Source organism: Haliotis rubra, unplaced genomic scaffold, assembly GCF_003918875.1.
Source record: "Haliotis rubra isolate DU_JTF1 unplaced genomic scaffold, ASM391887v1 Scf815, whole genome shotgun sequence".
Classification (NCBI taxonomy): Eukaryota; Metazoa; Mollusca; class Gastropoda; order Lepetellida; family Haliotidae; genus Haliotis; species Haliotis rubra.
In genome coordinates, this window is record NW_025767541.1 from 351,909 (window position 1) to 362,117 (window position 10,209).

A 10,209-nucleotide genomic window follows, 5' to 3' on the forward strand; every position below is an offset into this window, starting at 1 on the left:
CCGATGACATGTGTCAACCAAGTCAGCGAGCCTGACCACCCGATCCCGTTAGTCGCCTCTTACACCAAGCATGGGTTACTGAAGATCAATATTCTAGCCAGGGTCTTCCGGGCTACACGTCTGTGACTGAGAACCCATATGATGATACCTGGCATCAAACGTGTGATGAACTTCGGTCAGATTTTGACAAACTACTTTCCTGATCATAATTTATAGATATGTTGTTCCTACTTCTGTGGACGCACATTTTCAGGTGTCCCTGCAGTAATATTGCTGGAATATTGCAAAAAGCGGCATGAAATTCACTTACGTCTGTGTCGAAATTTTATGGATCTGAAGTGTTAATAAACGGCCATATCGACTGTTGACCGCCGTGGTGTAGTGGTTAGAGCGTCCACCCGGAGAGCGGAAGGTCGCAGGTTCGATCCCCGGCCACGTCATACCAAAAGCGTTTAAATATGGTACTTGTTGGTACAAGGACAGGTCGGCTCGGAGTCAGTATAATGTGTCTGAGTAGGGTAATCATGCTTAACTGTGAGCTGGCACTATATAACACCAGCTTAAGTCTGGGCTAGTACAAGCAGCCACGCAAACACACGTCGCATGAGCGAAATGACGCTAAACCCCATTTCACCTCACCTATCAACTGTTGTTTATGGTCTTGACCATGCTAATTCTCAAGTATGGCGGAGACCTGTATGTGGAGGGTCACACAAGGTATGAGTAGTAAATTGCCGTTATGTATTAATGCTCCACAGTGATCGTGAGAACAGACAAATCTGTATCGATTCAATGCTGAAACGTTGCAATTTACGGATGTGTAAGATACAAATTACTGCACTTGTGTCTGTAAGGCACTTTCCAACGCATCCAGTCATTATACTAACATGCCCAATATTCCCAAGCAACTGACAAAGCCCTTTAAACTATCTGGCATATATACTATGGTAATGATCATATACATTAAGGGCACCTCACCCGTGAACATCCGAGTTAGAATTGGTCTTCAGCAAGCCATGCTTGTAAGAGGCGACTAACGGGATTGGGTGGTCAGGCTCGCTGCCATGGTCCCAATTGCAGATCGATGCTCATGCTTTTGATCACTGGATTGTCTGGTTCAGACTGATACTTACAGACCGCCGCCATATAGCTGGCATATTGCCGAGTGCGGCGTTAAACAAGACACGGATCCAAGGACACATCACATTGCCAAAATGATACAAACGAAAACTAAAAACTAAGTGCTGATGAAGTTATTTTTTGTATGAAACCCTTAACTTCCTGTGCTCCTATCTATATTTGATACACCTCCATCATCGCAAATGAAGTTCAAATAGCTGGATAGTTTTCGAACAAAACAATAAGTCAATGTGTTAACTGGTGCCTGAAGCTCAGCGTTTGGTAATTCATCCCTTTTCAACAATATTTCAATGGTAATATGATATAAATACATATTCATTCAATGAGCGCAAGAATCGCTGCATTTGCAAACTCCTGATGACTGGTCTCCCTTACTTTAAGGAATCATTGAATCCTGCTTTAAAAGTTCATGAGATCACATCTGTTTCTTGCTATGTCTCAGTCTCCATCCCCTGAAATCTGGTAGTCTGAGATTGTACGTTGCTTTAGACCTTCCGCGCCATGCTTTCATCCATTTTCATTTTGTTTCTTCGTGACAGGTCTGAAATAAATGATCGTCCCAAGGATCCTTTTCTGTATTTATTGGAAATAGTTAAAACTTAAGCACATAATCGACTGACCTGAATATTTGGAAATACGTCAAGGACTATGATAACCGGTTCTTTCAACAGTGAAGTGGACGTGTATTAAAGTTTGACCAGTAATATGCTAAGATGTTTTGTTATAATGGTGGTTAAAGCGTTCGGTCGTCACGCAGAAAACCGGGGTCGATTCCCCATATGGGTGAAGTATGGTGTCCATTGCCTTGATCTTGCTGGAATACTGCGGAGTAGATCCATTCTCACTCACTCATTCTTGCCCTTGACCCTTGTCAGTACCAACGCCTTAGTTCAGCCAACTGCATGAAGCGTTCGTAGAATAACAAACTACAGCCACTGCATCTTCGCATGCTGGATGTCAGATTCCCACTACACTGAGTCTCCTTGGAGTAGCTGCTACTGAAGACTTGTAACGGAGGGGATAGACTGACCTACAGTTTCTGGAAATATATATTTTTATAAATTGAAAAGGAACCCCAATGAGTTGGGAGATTTGGAACCAGAGGTAAATGTAGACGTGCATCATTTGATGTATTTGCATCGCAGAAAGGGCTAAGCGGAGGTAATGTATTTGAGGGACTGTGAGACAGACCGGGAGTTGGTATTTGAAGATGCTGATGAATTGTGAAGGTGAATCAGTATCATGTTTAAACTGACTAACAAAAGGTACAAATTAATGGTCAGTGAGATCCTGGCGGTTTGACTGACGATATCCGTTACATGGACAACAGTGACATGTGTAGGATGTCGTTGGTATACGTCATATATACTTGTTAGAACAGGAAGAGATAAATGAACCGACTGGGTCCGTGAGTCTGCTGCGCTGATGTTTTCAGTGAAGCTCCAGCGCAGCGCACGCAGGGAACCAGGCTGATCAATGCGTTTTGTCTTAAATGTAAGCTATAGCATAATTATGTCTGAAAAGGCGCACAGATTAAGCTTTGATACATATACACAGTTGATATAAATCGAGGATGAGTAGTTAAAGACCCTTTGATGCTGGGTTGCGATGCTCAGGTTCGCCAAAATTCTTGTCGGTGGTTTGAGTCCCAGATACGCCACTGATCACCAGCGGCTATCAATGCTCATGTATTCTCATGGAAACAGGAAACGTCAACGACCTACGACCTGATATTGATAAAATTGTCACATAGAGACACTATTATACAGTCAACATAGCGAAATTCAGGAGGACACTAATTCATCATAGACTCTGGTACTCAAACACATCTGACATTCTTGATTGTGATATCTGGTCAGTCGGCCACAAATCCGCGCTATGTCAAAGCCAGAAACGAACCCACGGGTAACAGCATTGTAATTAGATATGACTTGTAAATTACCCTTTTCAGTCTCAGAATGACCTGCTTTGAATAGTGCTACAGATCTTTTACAGAATGCTCTCAAGGTAGAGGTCATCTACTTCCGGTACATCTCGTTATGCGCATGTCCGTGGTGATAGATGACAGCTCGCGATGTCGTCGTCGCCCATGCTTCCGCTCTCGCCGGTAACCCCAGCGCCGCAGCTTGTCGCCGTCAACACCCAATCACGACCTCTGTGACGAGGTTAGACAAGTGTCTGGCGGTGATCGTGATCTATTTCAGACCTTGTCAATATATCACCGCCCATGTAGAAAATATACAATTACGTGTTCGCAATGGATGTTTCACGAGTTCAATGGAATCTCGGAAGACTGGTTTCAACTATGATCTTTACTGTGACATTTTGCACATGCATCTCCCGAACGAAATGTTAATAATATGAACCGGTCCCTAGAAACACCGCTCTGCCCACTGACGGGTCAAGTTGACCTTTACTGACCACAGACAGGATATACGTGTGAGGTCTTGGTATAAACGTTGTAGATAGTGTCCTTTGGAAATCCAACATTAACTCTAAGCACTGTGGTATACTGTCGAGGTGAAATGCTGTTACCACCGTGTTCAAGGTTATCGCACTTTTAGTGACTTTCAGGAGAACCGAAAACTCTAAAACATGTCGTTTGTTAATGACGTACTGTTGTACAGTCTTGTGATCATTTGCGGCTAATGGCGAGATGTTTTGACTAAAGACAAAAGTCAAACAGAGAAGTTAGGCCGAGTCATTAGCTCACCAGTGATGACAAAAAACCTAGATTTGAATAGATCTTTTATTTGTGTGTGCACAAAACAAACTGGGATGGAGATGACTTGAATTAAATTTTCCACGACCGTCTTTGACCCGACCACTCTGACTGACCAAACGTACACGTACACATGTTTCCTGAAGTGACCAGCAGATGGATATCATCTGACAGCGTAGACTGCTGGCACGGCACATCTGACTGCTGACACAGCACATCTGACTGCTGACACGGCACATCTGACTGCTGACACAGTGATTTGACTGCTGACACAGCACATCTGACTGACTGCCGTCGGAGAAGATTGCACATGCATAAAAAAACTTATGTATGGGAATCAATTTAGGTTTGAAATTTCCATTGTAAATTGTCTATCCTATTTCTGAGAATGACCTAACTAAATGCTTCAGGAGAGTTTGCGGTTTATGGTGTGTATGTGTAGGTTATCCGTAACCATGGCGATAGTATGATTGAAATGTGTCTATTACCATCATGGAAACTCCAAAGTAGAAAGGTTAGACGAAGAAGGGGAATTAGGAAGTAGGTAACAGGTCTAAGTAGAATTTTTCATTTTTCTATTTTGTTTTGCAGCTGACTTTGGTCTATCTCCTGACTCATTAACTGCAGTCGACTGACGGTTTCGTCTGCATAATTACTAGTAGACAAACACATTCCTAAATGTCACATACACATTAGGGCATTCCCTAATCAGTGCATACATGACAGTGCCTGCCCTCCGCATATACATGACACCAACCAACCCAACTGATTATCTTGGTGTCACTTGGACTTCGCAGGAGGCTGATCTGACGTCCTTACATACCTGACCACGGTGGCCTTTGGAGGCCCCGTCACAACTTCCTGAAGTGCACGGCGATCACGCCGGTCTCCGGGGACCAGGGAACCAAGTGGAAGAGAGTGCAATGTGACAAAGATTAACTGTCGGCAGGGCAGTCCATCGTCCCACTGCCACAGTTCAATCAGCTCTTGGATGGAAAATGTTTCTGTTTCGTGACTACTTTTCTCCATGCAAAGAGATATCACCAATTAATTCTGACGTTTCGTCATCAGTGTAAGTCTATGGTGTGACTACTGTCACCCAGACCTGAATGTATGCTTGATATTCCCTAGTCTTCTGAAGCCTTTGTCAATGCTGTATTTTTACTAAAAAATGAGTTGTCAAATTTCTGTAGGATGCATTTGTATTATAATCATTATTTCACTCATAGTCGTAATGACCCGTGAAGATCCGGGTCAGAATTGATCTTCAGCAACCCATGCTTGTCGGAAGAGGCGACTGACGGGACTGGGTGGTCAGGCTCGCTGATTTGGTTGACACATGTCATCGGTTCCCAATTGCGTAGATGATGCTCAGACTGTTGATCACTGGATCGTCTTGTCCAGCATTATTTAGCTGAAATATAGCTGGAATATTGCTGAGTGCGGCGTTAAACAACAGTCAAATACAGTGGTCATGATCTGCCGCTGGCCATCATGTGATTGTCTGATCCAGACTGACCGGCGTCATATGGCTGGGATATTGCCGAATGCGACCTTAAACAGCAAAACAAATAAACAACTTCATTAATATACAACCCGCAACTGCTTCATGTACAACTGTCATGTATCTAAACAATTGAACATTACGCTCTCTCCAAACCTGAAAAATGTAAAGTTTGTTAACAGAAGTCTTGAACTACCAAACTATACCCTCGGTGAATGTCATGCAATCTCGAAGTTGTTTCTATAACGATTTATCTTTATTCTAAATGCAAATACCACCATGTCGGATATTCCGCCAGACGAGTCGTGCAGCCGTAAGTTTCTGCTAATATACTCCAGGGAGAAAGGTTTAAATTCTCTTCAACCACAAGTTTTTAATTTCAAGTAAACTTCTCCACAAATAGCCTCTCTTGAGGACGTGAGTGTAAAAAACTATCACATAGATCACACAGTTTTTGTTGTGATGCTAGCGTCTGTCTCCTGAGCTACCATCGCTCGTCCTTCTCCATCAATGACGAGCTGACATCAGTCACTGGGGCTTGATGTATAACTGGTGGAAATCATATCTTCCTGGAAGAACAGCAAGATGTCACATTCAGGTCTCCCGAGGCACTGGAGAAGCTCTCTCATGTGTAAGCCCTCGCACATAATTCTTCAAAATTATTTGAGAAGCGTATTTGTTGACGTATAATACACACACACACACACACATGCACGCACGCACGGATGAACGTGTACACACACACACACACACACACACACACACACACACACACACACACACACACACACACTTCTGTCTCTCACGCACACACACGTGCTCCTGTCTCTATCACACACAGAAACACTAACACAAAGACGCACTAACACATACAAACACAAAACAAATGGTTGTCAGAGCATGCTGTGAAATTAAACAGGAACTAGACCCGCAAACGACCCGCGCCATTGTGGGCATTCGTCTTAAAGCTGGCACTCAGTGATGTAGCTGTACGTTCTTCAAAACCGAGTTAAACGTTTAATTTATCGGTCATCTGTAATCGTTGTTTGTATGAGCTGTCCAGATATACATCCGATATTCTGATGGTGATATTGAGGAAGGAATCTCAAACCACGTTTCCCTCCGGAGCACAGCTGTTTCATGATCGAAGCACGCCAAACAATTCCACTTTATCAAATTATTACAAGTGCATGATTCAGCTTTGATCTTTCTATTATAAATGTAAATTGATGCAGGGCATCCATCAGCAGATGATGCTTCTCATCCTTGCTCCATCAAGGACATACGTGTCAGGTTACCTGACGGTACAACGGTGCATTTCTCGAGGAATGGTCGAATTATATTGACAGTTGTAATATACTAGCGAAAAAAAGACTATGCTTCATACAAAGCTATGTCAATGTGATTTTATTTAAAAGAACAATATCATCAGTGGTCACTGGTCTGGTCAGTGTTTTATCAGAACAAATTGACCATTGAGTGAATGAGTGAGTTGAGTTTTACGCCGCTTGCAACAATATTTTCCACAATATCACAGCGGGGGTTACAAGAAATTGGCTTCACACGTTGTACCAATGTGGGGAATCGAACCCGGGTATTCAGCGGGACGAGCGAACGCCTTAACCACTAGGCTTCCCCACCGTCCTCTAACCAACAGAGCACTAGAAGAATATTTTAGGTCTATTCGCAGGTAATGATAGAGAGGTGGTGGTAGCAGACCGGTGGAAAGTCTAAGGTTTGTGCTCCTCACTGGTTCATGCCTGAGTCGCTGTCTGTGATATTGCTGGACAATTGTACAGAACGATGTAACACCCTGCTGGCACTTCAGACAGGACTTAACATCGCTTATTTGTGTTTGAGGGCAAGTGGGTTTTATATTGCGGAATCCTGCAATCCTGGAAACAGAAGCCTAGACATTCTTTGAATGGAATAATCTATTTTGTAACGGTATCTCAGGGGGAATGAACTTGCCGGCAGGTGCTATTGTCAGGCAATTGAATTATGGATTGACTGTTATTATTTTTCGGCTCACGGATTCCGTCAGTCAGCACCTTGTCAATGAATTGTGGGCGATCATTCCCTTGAAGTGTTAACGCAATGTTACATATCTAAATATTTGAAAAATACAAATTTCTGACATTAGCAATTTACAGACATGTAATAGAAATAAACAACGTACTTTTCTCTCAGTTAGTGTTTAATTTCAATGATTTATTTGATGCATGACAGGGGCCTTTAGTTATAAACATTTGGAGCAGAGGAACCAGTGATTGATATAACGCGCAACGATTCCCGCAGTCGGTAAACGATGACACGCTGGCAGCCCAGCACTGCGCCTGTACAGTTGCGTCGCTTGTTCCAACCAGCACGGGTCTTGGATATTGATTCTATTTCTTATCCTAAGGTGGCTAGGACGCATGAATATTGACTTTATGATGATCACAAAGATGGTTTCCTAATTAGCAAGATAAGGTGATGGTAAAATAAATTTATCAATCCTTTGAATCTTTCAAACCCTATGGAAATGTTAATCAGTCTAGGTACACTAACATTATATGTGTTGATGAGAAGATAAAACGCTTCCAGCATGAAAGCCCCCAAGAAGAAATAATGTCATAAATCACCTGCAGAATACTCCAGTTCTTTTTCAGGTTAGATTTAATGATCAAAGTCCCCTGATGGAGTATTTCGACAATCATCTGTTCTTCCAAAAACATATCCTTTCAACATAATGTATTTATTAGCCAGGCAGATGTTTGAGGACGCCGCCAAGCTCGATGATGATACAGGTACAATGTGACTGATGCTGTTCTTTGACATCCAGAAAGCAGATGGACCAGAGGGTGTTTTGAGCCAATTAATTTATTTCTATACTTTGGCATCCATTTGTAACTGACATCAGAGAAAATGAGCTGCATTTCTGGGGGCTGGCCACGTGATCAAATGATTCCTGGGAACCTGTCGCCGGGGAAGCTCTGATCCCGACATGTCAGCACTTTCTGGCAGGAATCCCACTGCGTACCTGTGTTGCGTGCAGCATAATGAAACCGTTACGCGTGACTTTACTACTACTACTACTACTACTACTACTACTACTACTACTACTACTACTACTACTACTACTGCTGCTGCTGCTACTACTACTACTACTGCTACTACTGCTGCTGCCCTGTCTCTGGACAGTGCCCTGTCTCTGACTCTCCGCAGATGACAGTGCCCTGTCTCTGACTGTCCACAGTTGACAGTGCCCTCTCTGACTCCCCATAGTTGACAGTGCCCTGTCTCTGACTCCCCATAGTTGACAGTACCATGTCTCTGACTCATAGTTGACAGTACCATGTCTCTGACTCCACATAGTTGACAGTGCCCTGTCTCTGACTCTCCACAGTTGACAGTACCCTGTCTCTGACTCTCGACAGTCCACAGTTGACACTGGACTCCCACAGTTGACAGTGCCCTGTCTCTGACTCCCCTGACAGACCATGTCTCTGACTCTCCACAGTTGACAGTGCCCTGTCTCTGACAGTCCACAGTTGACAGTCCTCTGACTCCCATAGTTGACAGTGCCCCTCTCTGGTGCCCTCTCTGACTCCCCCCATAGTTGACAGTGCCCTCTCTGACTCCCAGTTGACAGTGCCCTGTCTCTGACTCCCATAGTTGACAGTGTGGCTCCCCACAGTTGACAGTGTCCTCTCTGACTCTCGACAGGTGACAGTGCCCTGTCTTGACAGTCCACAGTTGACAGTGCCCTCTGACTCCCCATAGTTGACAGTGCCTCTTGACTCCATAGATGACAGTGCCCTGTCTCTGACTCCCCATAGTTGACAGTGCCCTCTCTGACTCCCCACAGTTGACAGTGCCCTGTCTCTGAGCTCCCATAGTTGACAGTGCCCTCTCTGACTCCCATAGTTGACAGTGCCCTGTCCTCTCCCCTGACTCAGTCCTGACATAGTCGACGTTGCCCTTTGTCTGACTCCCCATAGTTTACAGTGCCCTGTCTCTGACTCCACATAGTTGACAGTGTCCTGTCTCTGACTCCACATAGTTGACAGTGTCCTGTCTCTGACTCCCCATAGTTGACAGTACCCTGTCTCTGACTCCACATAGTTGACAGTGTCCTGTCTGACTCCCCATAGTTGACAGTTCCTGTCTCTGACTCCACATAGTTGACAGTGTCCTGTCTCTGACTCCCCATAGTTGACAGTACCGTGTCTCTGACTCCCCATAGTTGACAGTACCCTGTCTCTGACTCCACATAGTTGACAGTACCGTGTCTCTGACTCCCCATAGATGACAGTACCCTGTCTCTGACTCCACATAGTTGACAGTGCCCTGTCTCTGACTCCACATAGTTGACAGTACCCTGTCTCTGACTCCCATAGTTGACAGTGCCCTGTCTCTGACTCCCCATAGTTGACAGTACCCTGTCTCTGACTCTCGACAGTTGACAGTGCCGTGTCTCTGACTCCCCATAGTTGACAGTGCCCTGTCTCTGACTCCCCATAGTTGACAGTACCGTGTCCCTGACTCCCCATAGTTGACAGTACCCTGTCTCTGACTCCCCCATAGTTGACAGTGCCCTGTCCCTGACTCCACATAGTTGACAATGTCCTGTCTCTGACTCCCCATAGTTGACAGTGCCTCGTCTCTGACTCCCCACAGTTGACAGTGCCCTGTCTCTGACTCCCCATAGTCGACGTTGCCTTTTGTCTCACTCCCCATTGCTGACAGCGCCATCTGTCAGACTCGTTATAGTTGCAATGAATGTATCGAGTGATAAATTCAGGTTCAAAACACGAGGTTTCACTTCTAATGTGAATTATTTATTCTGTTATAAAGGATA